The sequence below is a fragment of the Oryctolagus cuniculus genome, chromosome 19 (genome assembly GCF_051225735.1).
Source record: "Oryctolagus cuniculus isolate XC-2025 breed Fujian yellow rabbit chromosome 19, ASM5122573v1, whole genome shotgun sequence".
NCBI lineage: Eukaryota > Metazoa > Chordata > Mammalia > Lagomorpha > Leporidae > Oryctolagus > Oryctolagus cuniculus.
This window is the reverse complement of record NC_142885.1, coordinates 55,731,817-55,749,671: the sequence shown is the minus strand read 5'-3', so window position 1 is coordinate 55,749,671 and position 17,855 is coordinate 55,731,817. Positions and strand designations below refer to the sequence as shown.

The following is a 17,855-nucleotide window of genomic DNA, read 5'->3' as shown; positions in this document are numbered from 1 at the left end:
TGAAGAAAAATGGGGTGTCCATTTGAAAACTACTTCCTAGAAAGTACACTTGCAACAATAACAAAAAAAGATTGAAATCCAGAGTACTTTAATAAAATGTGAAGTTGCTGCTGTCATTTGGAACTTAAAAGATCATCTTTGGAGATTAAGTCTTACGCAGAGCTGCTTGGGAGGAAAAGCTGTTCCTTTTGCCAAAGCAAATGAGACCCGTCTGCTTCTATTTTCATGCTTTAAAAAGACTTTTTGTCCTAAAAAGTACCATGGCAGCAAGCTAAGACAGTGGTTCCAGTCAGCATTGGGTAGGGACACATGAATTTCTACATCAACCAATTTCAAAAGTGCAAAAGAAGAGTGATCAAGGGAGGAAGGGAAGAAAGAGAACTTTTTTTAAAAAGAAAATAATCCAACTGGTTATATTTCTGTAAAATAATATTAAATCACATAATTAAGACCAGCCAGCTCAGCACAAAGTAATTTATTTCATTTTTAAAGTATTTCCACTGTTACTTAATTTGCGTCATTCAGAAACAGTCACGTGCTACAAAATGATGTTTTTGTTAATGAAGGGCCACGTATACATCAGTGGTCCCTAAAGCTGAAAACTTCCTATTACCCAGGGACTGGAACCTTCATAACATCTCGATGCAAAGCATTATTCAACTGTTTGTGGTGATGCTGGTGTAAACAAACCTACTACATACTGCTAGTTGGATAAAAGTCTAGCTCATATAATTATGCATAGTACATAGTACTTGATAATGACAACAAATGACTATGTACTTTCAAAAAACATTATTTTTTAGAATGTACTCCCTCTAGATTTACTGCAAAAAAGCATGCCATGTGTAGCCAGCAGCAGGCTCATACATCTGTTTTCTGCCGTGTCTGTTTATTGCATCAAGAGGCTTCCTGGCATGAATGACCTGTACCATCTAGGTTTGTGTATGCACACTCTGATGTTCATGCAATGACAAGACTGCTTAGTGACACACTGCTCAGAATGTGTTCCCATCATTTAGCAATGCAAGACCGTATGAATGTACAGCCAGTGGAAACCTGGGGACGGAGGCCCGTGTGAGTTGGCTAGAACAAATATTATTTGCCAAATACAACCAGGCCAACACACATGTACTATTATAAAGTTTCCAAATGCCAAATAATAAAGCATTTTTGGTCTCTGAATTCCAGAACTTAACTTTATGTTTAATCCCAGATGACTCCAAACAACCAAAAAAGGGTCTTAACATTCCACTGATCCACAACAGAAATACTTTTTGCCATCACCACTGATCTGGGCAAGTCTGACTGCCCACTTACGTGCACAAGGGGCATCATTAAGGAGCATCAGGTTTCTAGGCTGGCAGCTCTTTTTGTTCCTGCACCAGCTTTTTCAGCAACTTCCCCCGTGACAGGCCCATCTTGGACTTGTACTCTGTGGCTCTATAATACAAAGGAAGCATGTCTGCTAGACTCATCTCTGGTATGCCTGCAGCTTTTCTTCCTTGGGATAGTCTCATTAGAACCCAACCAAGGCAAACCACTGATTAGGCACTAATCCCCTGCTTCCAGTTAGCATGTGGGGACCAGCCACTCCAGAAGTTTACCTGATTATGACTGATGGGTCCTCAAACACCCAATTGCTACGTCAACTATTCGATTCTGAGTCACCTTTTGAAGAGTTAGCAACTGACTAAAAAATAGTTTACACAGAATAGGTTAGATTTTTGCATCTGAGTAAAAGGCAAGAAAGGAAATTGTGAAATGAGCCAAAAGAAGAGGAAGGAAACCAAAATAAAAATGATAAATGACTGCATCCAAATGTTTTAAAGGGGTACCTAAATGGCCACAAATGTACAGACGCGGTTTCTAGAATCACATTGCCTCTAGGCAGGCCTCAGAGTCATCACATAGTAGCTAATCAATTTCTTAATTCTTTAAAAAAAAAAAAAATCTAAATCCATTAGGACCACATTTATCCGCTTTTTCCTAGAGCTCCATGATGGAAGCTGACTGCTAATACAGCAGGCAGGAAGGGGAACTGAAAAGAGCTGTACGATAAAATAATTCTTGCTTTCAACCACATCAGCAACCTGGTCAGAAAAGTGAGGCCACCAACGCTTTCTTTCCTGCTGCAAAAGTCAAAGTATTACATAGTTATTCTGTGAAGTTTAGAAAATACAGAGCAACATAAAGAAAAAACAGTCAAGTAGTAATTCCATCACCTACAGTGAACATCTGGGGGTCTATCTTTTTAATCCACATGTGAAAGTACACAGAAATACATATAGGTACATATTATTTACATAAATTTTAAACAAAATAGGAATCATATTATACATCCTATTTTGCAAACTTTTCCATTGAGTATTTTCATGAAAATCTTCCCTTCTCTTAAAATGTTTTTAAAAAATCAACAGTTCCATGTGTTGGTAACATCAATAATGCTCCAGCCATTTCATGTAACCCATAGGCTATTTAAATCCTAATATTCAATCTGTCAAAAATTTGGAGCTACATTTCAGGGGTGAGAAAGAGGTTCAGTTTCTCTGTGTGAAAACATCTTTAATATGGGGCTGGTGCTGTGGCTCAGTGGGTTAATGCCCTGGCCTGAGGCACCGACATCCCATATGGGTGCTTGTTCGAGATCCAGCTGCTCCACTTCCAACTCAGCTCCCTGCTATGGCCTGGAAAAGCGGTAGAAGATGGCCCAAGTCCCTATGTGGGAGACCTGGGAGAAGCTCCTGGCTCCTGGCTTTAGATCGGTGCAGTTCCAGCCATTGCGGCCAATTGGGGAGTGAACCATCAGATGGAAGACCTCTCTCTCTCTCTCTGCCTCTCCTCTCTCTGTGTAACTCTCTCAAATAAATCTTTAAAAAAAAAAATCTTTAATAGCCAGCTAAGTCTTCCACTGAGTGAGAGTACTACAATTTGCCCATTTAATCTCATATTGCTGGACATGGAGCTTCCAATAGTTCACTACTATAAATAACACTGGTGTAATAAACAGAACATACAGCTAATAGCACACATAATTATTTTCTAAGAATTCCTAAAGGATATATATATATATATATATATATATATATATAAAGGTAGTGTCACCTTATTTTGGCAGTGTATTGAGGTACGTATTTCTTTCAACACTAATTCATTTTCTTTTTTTAAAAAAAGTCCTTAACCAAAACTCATAAGATATTATAATTAACAAAAATATCAAACTGCCAAAGGAGGATAGAAAGCAGGTAAATAAAGAGGCCACTTACTTCACTGAGTGTCCAAAGACTTTAAGAAAGTGTTGTTAACTGTGGGGTGGTAGTAGTGCAGAAACAAGATTAATCACAAGGATCTCTTATATTATATCTCAATTTATTTTTCAAAAGAAGATTAAATTCCCTACCCAAGTCCACCTTCAGCCCCCATGCCCCCCCCAAAAAACAGAAAAAGACCATGCTTACTTTAAGGTCTAATGAATAATCCCCTCACCAAGGTTTACCATTGGGTTAGAAGGGTCTGGCCCAAGGGCTAGCCAGAATCAGAGTGAATCATATGCCCAGGGAGCAAAGAAACAGGGAACTGAGGAACCCCCAGAAACAGTTAATGGGCTGGATTTAGCCCCAGACCCGATCATATAGACTCTCATGCTACAGGCTGGATCAAAGGATGGTACTGCTTCTAACAGAGACTGGTCTGCCTCCTCAGCATCCAAGCTCTTCAAATGATGACCCAATTTTCACTAGTAGATCCGTCTCTATCACTCTTGGCCACATGGCTAGGCAGGTTTTAATGGGAACATGTGACTCAGGTCCGCCAACGCCTCACATGCCCCTGGTTTCAATGACTGAAACAAGGGTATGCACGTGACCTTTGCCGGTGAGAGTGTATCTCAGAGAATACCAGAAGTTGGAGATATTATAGTCATCCTACCCGAAAGAGCCTCTAACAAAAACAAAAATGTCTATCAAGGGGTCACTGAGAAGCTTAAATAGTTTTTAACTGTTTTAAAAATAAGTATTTATTTGAAAGTCAGAGTTACAGCAAGACAGGGGGAGACAGAGAGAGATCTTCCATCCACTGGTTTATGCCCCAAGTGTCCAAAATGACCAGGGCTGGGCCAGGCCAAAGCCAGAAGCCATGAACTTCATCCAGGTCTCCCACGTGGGTGCAGGAGCCCAATCACTTGGGCCATCTTTCACTGCTTTCCCAGGTGCACTAGCAGGGAGCTGGATCAGAAGTGGACCAGCTGGACTCAAACCAGTGCCCATATGATGCCAGCTCTGCAGCCAGTGACTTAATCCACTGCACCACAGCACTGATCCCAAATAATCTTTTCTTATCAGACAGATCTTGGCTCAAGTACATTCAGAACTCAAGAACAAAATCAAGTGGAAAGCAGCATCAAGACACAAAGAGAAACTAAGATTTAAAAGCACTATTTGCATTGTGAATCCAACTGTACCTCCTATAGAATCAAGATCAAAGCCAGCCCTTCATAGGTACATGAACCACTAAATTCCCTCTTGCCTAAGCCAGATGCTAGGTTCTCTGCCATGAATGATAGGCAAAGCCAGGCCATTTGGATCTCTGCTACTCACAGAGCAAAGAAAGAGACAATCTAAGTGTTTTGATTCATGGTCCTGGGCCAACTCACCAGGACACAGCTTCAACCCAATACATTAAATACATTAACAGGATCCAATGATCCAAACTTATAAAAGCTGCCAAATTTCATTACAACTGGGTGGACCGTTAAGATGCTGTTTAAAAGACAACATGAATAACAAGCTAAAAACATTGCAACTCCCCTCCCCCCGCAATCCTGGCCCTCCTTCAAGCAGAGAGACCAGAGTCCCCGAAGCTGCTTTATTCCATTTTTGACAGATTTTCTGTCATCTTCACATTCCCAGGAAGTAACCTTCCAGTACTCAGGTACCATGTGAAAGGCTATAAAACAAGAGCTCCTGGAAGTCTTTCTCTGTGCAGTAACATGATCAATTTTCCAGCCAAAACAGGCATTTGATATAAACCACATCCTATGAAACTGAAAGACCAGATCTGACCAGAACTTGGCTACCCTCTTGGTTTCAGTTACTACCACTGAAACAATTTCTCTTTGATTTTAATACTAAAGAACCAATTTACAAAGTGTTCAGGTTTCGAAGACAGTGACAGGAAATGTTCATAACTTAAGTGTCTTTATTGGAAAATGTTCCTAGCAGGTTGAAATTTAAGGCTCCAAGTGTGCACTATACTTTTCTTTAAAACCATTAATTAGTTTCACAAATGCTTATATGGCATGTAGCCCCAAATTACACTGAGGCACAAAGATAAACAGACTAATTTAATCAAGAATGAAGCTCCATACCTGATGGCAGGCATCCTGGTGTTGCAGGCATTGAGAAGCACAACTGACAATTCCTGCCCACTTCCCACCAATGTGACCTGACAAAATTGTCACTACCTAATGGCTAGTGCAATGCTATCTATTAAAACTAGCAGTTAGGCTCTACTTAAAAATAAACAATACGAGAAAATTTTAAAATAAAGTAGCAGCAGCATAAGCTTTTGGAAATCACTATGTTGAAAAATCTAAAGATAGCTATGGGCTCCAGAATAACGTCAGTGGAATCACACACTTTTCATAACACTAAGCATTTTGCTTGTATCATAACCGCATTCAATCCCTTCGTTCAAAAACTTGTTGCCCAGATATTACAGCCTCACATTTCCCACTTGAAACCTGGAAAACTTAGAAGATCATTGTGAAGAATAAAAGTCTCCCTCACATCAGATGGGTCTCAGTTCAAATGCTAAGATGTTTCCTGTCCAATCCAAGTGTCATTTCACTTGAATACAGCACACTATTTTATTTCTTCACAGGGTATACCAGTCCCTGAAATTCTTGTTTGATAACTTATTTATCATCTGTATCCTCTAGTAGCAACGATTTTACCTTTTTTTTAAAAGATTTATTTATTTATTTGAAAGTCAGAGTTACAAAGAGAGAGAAGGAGAGGCAGAGAGAGAGAGAGAGGTCTTCCATCCTCTGGTTCATCCCTCAGATGCACCGATCCGAAGCCAGAAGCCAGGAGCTTCTTCCAGGTCTCCCATGTGGGCCATCTTCTACCGCTTTCCCAGGCCATAGCAGAGAGCTAGATCGAAAGTGGAGCACTGGGACTTGAACCGATGCCCATATGGGATGCTGGCACTGTAGCCGGTGACCCCTTACCAGTCTTCTTCACTACTTTAATCTTGTGCACCTAAGCTAGCAGATAGCAAGGGGTTGATAAATATGTGTTGAATGAATACTAATCACAGACAGATAACTGAACATGCCTTCCGTACAAGGCACTAGTGTATCACTATGAAAAGTATTAATTCATGATTGAATAAATTAAGAATTTAATAAGCTTAATACTTTTCCCAGCAGTTAGTATTCAATGCATGTTAGCTATTTATACCAGTTTAATTAAATGATGATGCTACAAATACTCAGCAGTAAAGGGAGTTGAGTCCTAAGGATGCAGAACTCAGTTTCACCTCTCCAGAGTGGTTCTGAAGGTCCAGCTTCTCTTAGACCCCTCCATTCCCAGCACCCTACCACCTACAGAGAGAAGAGGAAGGCAGCAATTGTTTCATTGCTCTAACTACTCCCTACCTCTTCAGTTGCTCAGACAGTGTGCTACAACACAGCTTCTCAGACAGCAGTACACAGCTAACTCTCTCCTCGCTTCACAAACTGATTTTCACCTCAAAAGCCAGACATCTGAAGCTGAAATAGGCAGATGTTCAATCAGTCATGTCTCTCTTCGACCTGCATCTCAGTTACTTGGAAAAAATTCACATTGTTAATGGAAATCATTCCTGCCTCTTTTTAGGAAGAGTATAAGTTCAAGGGTTGACTGAAACCATTGCCACACAAAACTCTAGGAAGGCTCAGCACCTTCAGGGCTGGTCTGAACTATGTTTTCACTGTGTATGCCATCTCATAAAGGCATCCTACATAAGATGTTTGGAGATGGAAGAGCAAAAGCCAACAGCTTTTCTGAATACTGCATACTGCTTGCTTTAAATAGGGTTTTAACCACTTAAAGCATGAAGGACTTAGAGCCAGTTTTACACTTCTGGTGATATGTTATACCACTGTGATACTTACTAAAACTCATTTATGATACAGTTGCTTTTATTTCTGAGGGTTAAACTATGCACCTTGTCAAAGAGGGTAAGAAATGGGAGCAATAAAGGTCCTCCACTTCTCCAGTGGAGACAATGGGTGCACTATGTTGCATATGAAGGCAAGAAAAAGGTCAACACCAAAGTCCTCAACAGGGCCTCCAAAGCCAGACATACTTGCCAGGAAATCAAAGAGCAGATTCCACCTCCGCTGGCTGGCAGGCCCACACACTCTGCTTACCCATGTGAAACAGCCAGCTCTCCCCGCCCCCAGGCCCAGTTATGATATTTGGGGTACAGAGAGAATAGCAACACTGGTGACTTTTCTAGGAGACTGCTTTATAAAAATAGAGCTCCCAATTTTAGGTCTAAAATTGAAAAGAAAAATGGCCAGAATTAGAAGTTTGTTTTAACACAATACATTGAAAATTACAAGCTTAAGCGCTGGTGGCTGGGGATGGGGGATCACACCATCACATGACTTCTCAGTGAGTCATAAAAAGTAGTACAGGCTTTTTAACAGTGGACATCCACCAATGACAGAATTAAGTCCACTTGTGTCAGGTGATGGAAAACCAAACTGACACTCCTCCTGGGTTTATTTCAGCAGTGGCAGGACGGACACGAGTGAACTGCAGCAGCAATTCATAAAGACAGAAGCATTAACAAACCTTTTCTGAGACGAGTCAAAGAGGAAATGTTTAAAACTCTGAATATGACTCATTTTTCAGAAGTTAAATCAGTTTAATAGGAGGGGGAAAAAACTTCTACACTATTAATAAATCTAACTGAAGCATTTCTGGATTTCCAATGCCCGTTCTTGATGAACATATTTTGTGTCAAAGCAAAAGCCAAATGCAGGTATTTAACATCAAGTTGCTACCTCTTCAGTTATGAGAATCACTCTGAGGGAACTAGTTGAAATCAACAAAAATTAATCTTCATGCCTGGATGGATACTGTCATGATAATGATAATAAAGGTTTCCCAAAAGGGCTTCTGGGTACCATAAATTATATAACAAATCCAATTTTGCCAGGCAGCCAGGATTAACTCCTATTCACCCAGGTTACAATTCAGTATTGCCAGCAGGCTTATCAAAATGGAAGAATCATTACCCACCAATGCTCAGCAAATGCAGTCATCTGTCTCACTGCAAATCAGTTTGCTGACATCAACTACTCACTGCAAGAGAAGTCAAGTCAATGACTACAAAAATTTTTGATAATATGTTTCTTCTAGGCCAAGAAAATACATTTAAGAACAAGAAAGAAAATATTAATTTTTCCCCTAGTAACTTTTTCTGACTGAATTTTTAAGTGTCTAATTTGACAACTTGAGCAAGCCTCAAAAGCATTATACATTATGCACTCCTATGGAACACAGTCATGGCTCCCAAGCAAACAATCAAATATAAAAAAATAACAGAAGAAAGGAAGGATGTTATTGTTTTAGTGTCAGCACCTTAGCTTGGAAACTCTCAGAAAGCAGGGAATGTATAAGGTGGCATCAAAAGGGCCAATCTGCATCTAAGTCACACTTTCTAAAGAGTCAAATGAAAACCAAGTACCTACTATGTATCTAGTGCACTACACAAATCTATCTATATGCACAGTGCTAGCCACTCTGACATAATAATGTCCATAAATATTTATCTAAGGTTTACTATGTACTAGGCACCTTCAAAACATTTTTATAAACACCTATACAATAATCCAACAATAATATCCCAGGAAGTGTTATCACCATCACCATGTTACAGAAAAGGAAATTGAGACACAAATGTCAGTAACTTAAATTCAAACCTATGTTTTTTTATATTTGATTGTTTGCTTGGGAGCCACGACTGTGTTCCATAGGAGTGCATAATGTATAATGCTATGTTTTACTTTCTCAATATTAAGGATATGCTTTTCAAGGCCAATTTTCAAAAGTATAGAGGTTGGGGCCAGCGCTGTGGCGCAGTAGGTTAAGCCTCTGGTTAAGCCTCCAAATGCAGTGCTGGCATCTTGTATGGGTCCAGTTCGAGTCCTGGCTGCTCCACTTCCGATCTAGCTCCCTGTTGATGGCCTGGGAAAGCAGTAGAAGATGGCCCAAGAGCTTGGGTTCCTCTGCCCATGTGGGAGACCCGGAAGAAGTTCTTGGTTCCTGGCTTTGGATGGGTAAATTTCCAATCCTTGTGGCCATTTGGGGAGTAAACCAGAGGATGGAAGACCTTTCTCTCTCCCTCTGTCTGTAACTCTGCTTCAAATAAATAAATAAATCTTTACAAATAAAAAAGTACAGAGTTAAGTTTAAGCTGCCTCTTTCAGAAAAACAACACTCTACTATAAATGACTTTTTTTTTGTTGTTTTGTTGCATATTCACCTTTCAGCCACTAAGAAATGGGAACCTGAAGTAGATCATTAGCTTTCAAACTGTAACTGCAACCTTCAGTGAGAAATACAATTTATATCCTAACCACATGCACACATAAATACATATGTAATTAAGTTCTAACTATCTATCCCTTCTCAGTATTTTTTCTTTTTAAAAATTTATTTATTTATTTGAGAGGCAAAGTTATAGAGAGGGAGAGACAGAAAGAGGTCTTCCATCCACTAGCTCACTCCCCAAATGGCTGCAACAGCTGGAGCTGGGCTGATCGGAAGCCAGGACCCAGGAGCTTCTGGGTCTCTCACATGGGTACAGGGGCCCAAGCACTTGGCCATCTTCCACTGCTTTCCCAGGCCATAGCAGAGAACTGGATCAGAAGAGGAGCAGCAGGGACACAAACCAGCCCCCATAATGGATGCTGGCACCACAGGTGGAGGCTTAGCCTACTATGCCATGGTGCCAGCCCCAGAAGCTAAGATCTTAAGCCAGGTTTCCCACATGGTGGCAGGAACCCAATCACTTGAACCATCACCATTGCCTGCTAGGATCCCTGCAGTAACAGGAAGCTGGAGTGAGAAGCCAGAGTCAGACTTTGAACCCAAACAGTCTGTTGGCCTCTTAACTACTAGGCCAAAAGCCCACTCTGACTAGGGAGGTTTTAAAGTGGGAGTTAAAGATTAAGTCTTCAATTAAATACTTTTTTTGTTTACTTGAAGTCACCATGAGAGGACAACTTTCCAACATCGTGAAAGGGCTCTATTTTAGAGGTGAAAAGATTCCAGATGAAATGAAAGGTTATTCTACCATGAGAAGACGACAATAAGTAGTGCTGGAAATATGTTAAGAATGGCTCTTGGGATCAGTGTTATGGCATAGTGGGTTAAACCATGGTCTGCAATGCCAGCATCCCATATGGGTACCGGTCTAGATCTGGCTGCTGCACTTCAAATCCAGCTCCTGGCCTGGGAAAAACAGTGAAAGATTGCCCTACCACCCATGTGGGAGACCTGGATGGAGTTCCAGCCTCCTGGCTTCAGCCCTGCCCAATGTGGACATCTGGGGAGGGAACCAGTAGACAGAGATATCTCTCTTTGTAACTCTTTCAAATAAATAAATAAATCTTTTTAAAAAAAGAAAAGAATGGTTTGAAAATGTATTGAAATCTATAATCATGTTAGTGACATCTTTCCTTCTAACTCAGTTATAACATTTTTAAAACATGTGGCCTTGAATGCTTATACTTTTTTTTTTTAATTTTTTTTTTTTTTTGACAGGCAGAGTGGACAGTGAGAGAGAGAGACAGAGAGAAAGGTCTTCCTTTGCCGTTGGTTCACCCTCCAATGGCCGCCACGGCCGGCGCGCTGCAGCCAGCGCACTGCACTGATCCGATGGCAGGAGCCAGGAGCCAGGTGCTTTTTTTCCTGGTCTCCCATGGGGTGCAGGGCCCAAGCACCTGGGCCATCCTCCACTGCACTCCCTGGCCACAGCAGAGAGCTGGCCTGGAAGAGGGGCAACCGGGACAGAATCCGGCACCCCGACCGGGACTAGAACCCGGTGTGCCGGCGCCGCTAGGCGGAGGATTAGCCTAGTGAGCCGCGGCGCCGGCCCGAATGCTTATACTTTTATGGAGATTATAACACTATGGAGATAGTTATCTGTATGACTAGAAAAGAATATTCTTTTTTTATGTGGCTCTCATCTTTAAAAGTCCTGCTACCCACAAGAAATCTTAACCAAGACATATCAATCCAATGGCAATTTCTCAAGAAGAGAAGGAAAACACACATTCTAGTTTTTGCAAAACCCAGTCTGCAGACCAAGGGCAAATATCACAGCCCCTGCCCATATCCTTTTAGAATTTATCCAGACTCATCAGTCATTATCTATAAATAATGAGTAATTTCCACACCAAAGAAATGGACTGTTAGAGAAACCTGATATCTACCCTGAGTGAGGTGGCTTATGATTTTTACATCCAAGGAGAAAGGTGTTTGCTTAGACCTCAAAACATGCTCAAAGCACTGTGTGCCACATGTAATGAATTAGATCACAGTGGGAATAGAGATTTTTAATCCTGCAAAATACAGCCTTGAGTAAAAGGCTTTTTGCCTTTCCCAAAGTGCCTGACAACACAAGTCATGACTTTCTCTCAGGAGACATGACAGTATGTATAACGAAATCAACACTGCATGAAAACTTAAGGCATCCCACTTCAGATGGGAAATATCTGAGAGCAGAACACCATACATTAACAAAATGAGTAGGAGAAAAATGTTGGACTACAGCACTGTCACCATTTAGCTCTATCTATTTTCACCTAATCTTGACTAGTGATACTTCATATAGAAAAGATAATAGACTTGGAACCATCTTTATAGCAATTTTTTAAAAACTACAATGTGAAACATTAAACAGTTTATTACAAGGAGATATACCAGATCCATGGTCCTTTTTTTTTTTTTTTTTGACAGGCAGAGTGGACAGTGAGAGAGAGAGACAGAGAGAAAGGTCTTCCTTTGCCGTTGGTTCACCCTCCAATGGCCGCCACGGCTGGCGCGCCGCGGCCGGCGCGCTGCGGCCGGTGCACCGCGCTGATCCGATGGAAGGAGCCAGGAGCCAGGTGCTTTTTCCTGGTCTCCCATGGGGTGCAGGGCCCAAGCACCTGGGCCATCCTCCACTGCACTCCCTGGCCACAGCAGAGGGCTGGCCTGGAAGAGGGGCAACCGGGACAGAATCCAGCGCCCCGACCGGGACTAGAACCCAGTGTGCCGGCGCCGCTAGGCGGAGGATTAGCCTAGTGAGCCGCGGCGCCGGCCTTAGATCCATGGTCCTTTATACTGAGTTAATTGAAAACAAGATCACTTGCAGAACACAGACCAATCACCAAATGTAGATAATCAAAGATAATAGTGTTAAGATACACAGAAAATGTCTAGGGATTTCAGGTAATTAAGGCTTAGAAAAAAAAAAAAAACTCAAGAAACCACAGACTACCTTTGAAAGCAGCTTTCTCGGCTTCTATTACTCAATCGAGATTTCAGTTTTATTCTGGGGTTTTACTGAAAATGAAGCACCTCCCACAATAGTCTGTGTCATTTCTACCACTACTTGTTTTCCTCAAGTCATCCATGAGGCTGAATTACGAGCAACATAACAGAGCATGAAATGAGATTTTAAAATACTACCTGCTGCACATGTCACACTGTCCCTTCAAAGCAGTTACCAGCAAGAGGTAATGTGTGGGTCAGCTCTTGAGAAAGGACAGTACCTCACCCTCCCACAGCCTTGAATCTGCTAAGGCATTAGGTTTTTCTCCTCACCCCAACCTCCATCCCAAGACAGAACAGTCAGACCCAAACTCCTACCACCGGGAGTCCCAACACCAAAGAAGTCAAAGGGATGAACTGTTAAAGGTAAAATGGCAAACAAAAGTGGTTTAAAAAGAAACTGCTATCAATGTCTATATTTTTAAGTTTTAGACAACCTACTTATGGGTAGTTCTATCATCTGCTCATTTATATTTTTGCAATATACACATTTGTCAATTTGCTAAATTTGGCTTGTTAACACAAAGACTTCATTCAGTAAGGTATGGCACTGCACTGGAATTGAGTCTTACAACTTAGAAACTTCAGTCATTCCTATACTACCTTTATTATCTTACATATCCATTTCAACTACTATTCATGTAAATTTTCCTTACAAAGTCAGATGTACTCTGTCATCCTCAGGACCATTATTCCTGTAGTCACAGATGTTATATGCTAGTGCTGCTTTCATTAATACATATAAAAAAAGAGGACTAGTAAATGAAAAGTGGTCATTATATACCACTGAAAATCATTTCATTCAATCTACCTTCTTGCTGATGCTCCTGGGAGACAGATGATGGCCTAAGTACATGGGTTTCTGCCACCACTTGTGAGGCCAAGATGGAGTTCCTGGCTTCAGCATGGCCCAGCCCTAGCTGTTGCAGACATTTAGGGAGTGAACAAGCAAATGAGGATTTCTCACTGTCTCGCCCTCTCTGTCACTCTGCCTTTCAAATCAATAAATCTTGGTATTCAAATCCATATTTTGAGAAACAGTGATTGAGTCCTAAATCCTTTATAACACAGTTAAGAACTCAAACTCAAAAAAGGGATGTGATCTCCCCAAAGGCACACAGCAACTGGTGGTAGTGTCTACACTAGAATCAAGGACTTACCCCAGTGGTTCTCTCACCAGAGTAGACTACCCAGATGGCTGAGCTTCAGGGAGAACTGAGAAACCTGGACTCAAGCAGTCAGTGAGCCCCTGGCATGTGGATTTGGGTTTTGCACTTTCTCTGAGAAGCAACACATACAACATGGTACTTGCCAGCTGACACACTCAAAGATTATCTGGACTGGCTGAAATAAATATTTTCTTCTAAATTCTCATGTAGTTTTGCCCAAGTCACTGAACCTCAAGGCATATGGCCAAAGATAAAAATGTCTCCTGGATCTGTTTCCAAATTTTTGATCCAACAGTATCCTAGCCTTTGTCCCCAATGCTAGACTAATACAGGCTCTATAGTGTTTCAGAAGGAAGATTTTCCATCTCTGGGTTTTAGGTCAGCTTTGGAAACAGACTGGAAGTTTCCATTACAGAGTCACTTTTGTATTTCCCAGATACCCAGAGGGCAGGTTTTATTTTCAAGTGATGGATAACTTGTCTACTTTGTGCCCAGCAGTCTCATACGCTGTCCCATACATTGACTATATGAGCGGAATAAAGTGATTTTGCTCCTGCTCCCTGGTGAATCAACCCAGGTAAGCTTAACTATGTATGCCATGTAGCTAATAATAGCAAATGTCATTAAATGCTTATTTATACACCAGGCACCATGCTTTGTCCTTCAAATGAACTATATCTTATTGAATCCTAACAACTCTTTACTATGATTATCCTCACTTAACACATGAAAGAAGTAAAGCCAGGGCAAAGGGGCAACTAGGTGGTAAAGTTCAGACTCAAATCAAGACTGTATGCATCTATAGCCTAAGCCTCTTAACCAATGCACTATGTATACCTGAACCTTTGTAAAAGCAGTGTTGAAAGATATATCTGACTTCCTATTAAATTGTTTCTTGCATTAGGGAGGTCGACAACACATGCACCTGTGAAGTTCAAGAATAAAGCACATTCTAGGAATGCCATTTCCTATTGAAGAGTTTGTTCCTCATAATCTGGAGCTAATCAATTCACAGCATCTGGACATCAAGTAAATACCAACAATTAATAGTAGATGCACTTTGTTAATTATCATCTAAGTCAACTTTAGGTAGCTTTACTCCATTACTGTTTACAGGACACAAAATTGGAATACTAATGTGTTATAATAAAAAATGTATATTTGGTCTTTGTCCCTGGTTCCTGGTTCCTAAAACCTTTGGAATTTCCTGACCAATATTAGAGTCTTTTGTTATTCATGAAGAGCCCCTTTGGACCACACCAAGGTTTATGCTAACAAGGTAACTTCAGGGTGGGCCCTTAGTTTCAAGGGAGGGGCTGGCCAAGCCAGAAGGACCAAACATGTGATTAGACTTTAAGCTCTACCTTATAACCTAAAGGGAGGGAAGAGGCAACTGAAGACAGAGTTCAATCACCAATGACCAGTGATGTCTACATAATGAAACCTCAATTAAAATTCTGTAACAATGAGGCTAGGAAAACTTCTGGTTGGTTAATGTGCTGGGAGGGTGGCACACCCAGAAAGGGCATGGACCTCTGCACTCCCTAACTCACACCCTGCCCTATACATCTCTTCCATATGGCTATTCCCGAGTTAAATTAACTTCAATCCTACATATCTTGCTTTCCTGAGTTCTGTGAATCATGTTAGTGAATTATTAAACCTGGGAAGGGTGGTCATGGGAACCCCTGAATTTATAGTCTGGGTAACTTGGAAATACCCAATACCAGGTGCTGGCATCTGAAGTGAGTCAATCTTATGGGAATGAGTCATGAAATGTGGGGTCTGTGCTAGCCCTAGATAATATCAGAACTGAACTGCTGGACACTGAGTTGATGTTAGAGAACTGCTGGATTGATATAATTAATAACATCAGACAGAGGCTCACATTAATACCAACTTCACAAATTCATAACAGCCACCTCCCTGATTAATCTAATCATGAAATCTAGGCCTGACACCAACATCATATGCTGTTTTCAGCAATAGTAAGAAATCAGACTCTATGGGCAGATACAGAAGTTTCTGACAATAAAAAAATAGAAAGACTACAGAACTAATTTGACCCACTAAAGAGAACATGAATGTTATAGCAATGTGAAGTAAAAAATGATTTTTCTTTTTAGTTTTAGTAATGATTTTTTTTCATGTCATGATTTACCTCAAGAGTTTACATCTAACTGTCCTCCTTGGATAACGGATATTGTTAAATGACAAGAGTATTCTAATCCACACACTAATGGACCCAAGCATATTACATTCTTTCCTGTTTACCAACTTATGATTTGTCAAAATAAAGCCCTAAGAGTGAGAGATGTTCCCCTTCCCTGCACAAAAAAAAAAGAAAAAGAAAAGATAGGCAACACTTCGTAAGCAGCCCAGTGAGCTTTGGAAGACCAATCCCATCAAACCACTACCCTGACCCCGTATTTATCCCTCTCTAGTAATACACTTTCTAGCTGGAGGAGAGGACGTAAGAGTCAGGCCCCGACTCGAGGCCACTGCACTGCCCAACTCACAGGTTCTGATGCCCCACCTGGAGCCTGATGTTCCCTGGAGTTGGGCAGTTTTGTTGGTCTGCTGCTTCTTCACCCCCTGCTCCTCATTAAGTGTCACTGTTAGCATTCTCCACCCTTTTCCAGCTTGATCACAGATGGGTATGTTTCTTACTCCTGCCATCCAGTCTACAAGACCCACCTTCATGCTACCCCTCCCCTGACCAAGGCCTGCTCCCCTACATGTCATCCTCCCCCACAACTGAACCACCCAGCTTGCTTAATGCTTTAGACTTTTCTTTCCTCCTTACCTCCTGCATGAGCCATAATCAACTGTTTTGAGCAAATGGCTGGACAAGTAAGTAATTATTTCAAAGAAAAATTTGTTATGGGAAAAAGAACCATAAAAACATTGTTAAAAATGGATAAACAGCATTCACCACCTCACACCTCACTCTGAATTCCACTTACTAAGAAAAATACATAGAGTACCTGAGACTTTTGGCAGGTCCCTGATCCTGCCTCCTGTGACCCACACAGCTGAAGTCCAGACACTCACTACAGCATCTTCCTAATCTCACTCTCCCATTTAAGAAGCACCCATATCAAGCAGATTTAAAGCAAGTGTCTAACTGAATGCAAATTTCTTCACAGATATTACCAAAAAAAAAACGAGGAATGTGTGTCCACAGTGGTTATTTCCACAAAGTTGCTTCAAAACTGTTCTGTCAGTGGTACACCTGGGTATTCCTGCTCAGATTCCAGGGCAGATCTCTGGGAAAAGTACTGTTCCTTTCAACAATGTGCACACATGTTCCCTAAAATGGGTGTGGGGAAGGTCAGACTTCGAGGTCCTATCAGGCCTGCAAAATCATTTGGTCTGCCCATGCCAAGAAATTCAATACATCTATAGCAGCCTAGTTTTTAAGCTGATAATTTTGTATGGCCCGTGAATCAAGTTATAAATAACCAAATGGCCCTTGGCAGAAAAAAGGCTTCCCACTCCTGCCAAAGCATACCCATCAGTTTATGTCAAGAATTTACAGTGGTAAAGCTTCAGCTCTTTATTTGAATGTAATGTGGTCACATCCAGAAATATTGTAAGGAGAAAAGAACAGCTCTCCTTGTAAATATCCACAACTGCGCAAAACCAGGAGCCTCTCACCCCTTTACCCATGAATCACTTCCCTTCACATATGCTGCATTGTAAGGACTCATCTCTGAAAGACAAATAGTTCATAACAAAATATTTGAGGGATTGGCGCTGTGGCGTAGTGGCTTAAGCCACTGCCTGCAGCGCTAGCATCCCATATGAGTGCCAGTTCCAGTCACTGCTGCTCCACTTCCAATATAGCTCCCTACTAATGTGCCTGGGAAAGCAGTGAAAGATGGCCCAGGTGCTTGGGCCCCTCCTCCCACATGGGAGATCCAGAAGAAGCTCCTGGCTCTTGGCTTCAACCCAGCCCAGTCCCAGCTGTTGTGGCCATTTGGGGAGTGAACCAGTGGATGGAAGACCTCTCTCTTGTCCCTCTGTCCTTCAAATAAATAAAATAACTATTTTTTAAAAAAATTAGTGAAGTCCAGGAAATATAGAGGAC

At 41.3% G+C, this 17,855-nt stretch overlaps 1 protein-coding gene across 2 annotated transcripts in view; it reads left to right on the top strand.

Moving 5' to 3' along the window:
• The window catches only part of REXO5 (RNA exonuclease 5), a 72,468-nt gene extending 57,535 nt beyond the window's left edge, over positions 1-14,933 (top strand). The window contains exons 21-22 of one of the 2 annotated variants that reach the window (XR_016226148.1): positions 14,261-14,339; positions 14,667-14,933. The gene's annotated coding sequence lies outside the window, so the exon portion shown is untranslated. Of the gene's footprint in view, positions 1-14,257; positions 14,340-14,666 lie in introns of both variants that reach the window. The other variant, XR_016226147.1, reaches the window with a different exon arrangement.
• The last annotated feature ends 2,922 nt before the right edge of the window (positions 14,934-17,855 follow it).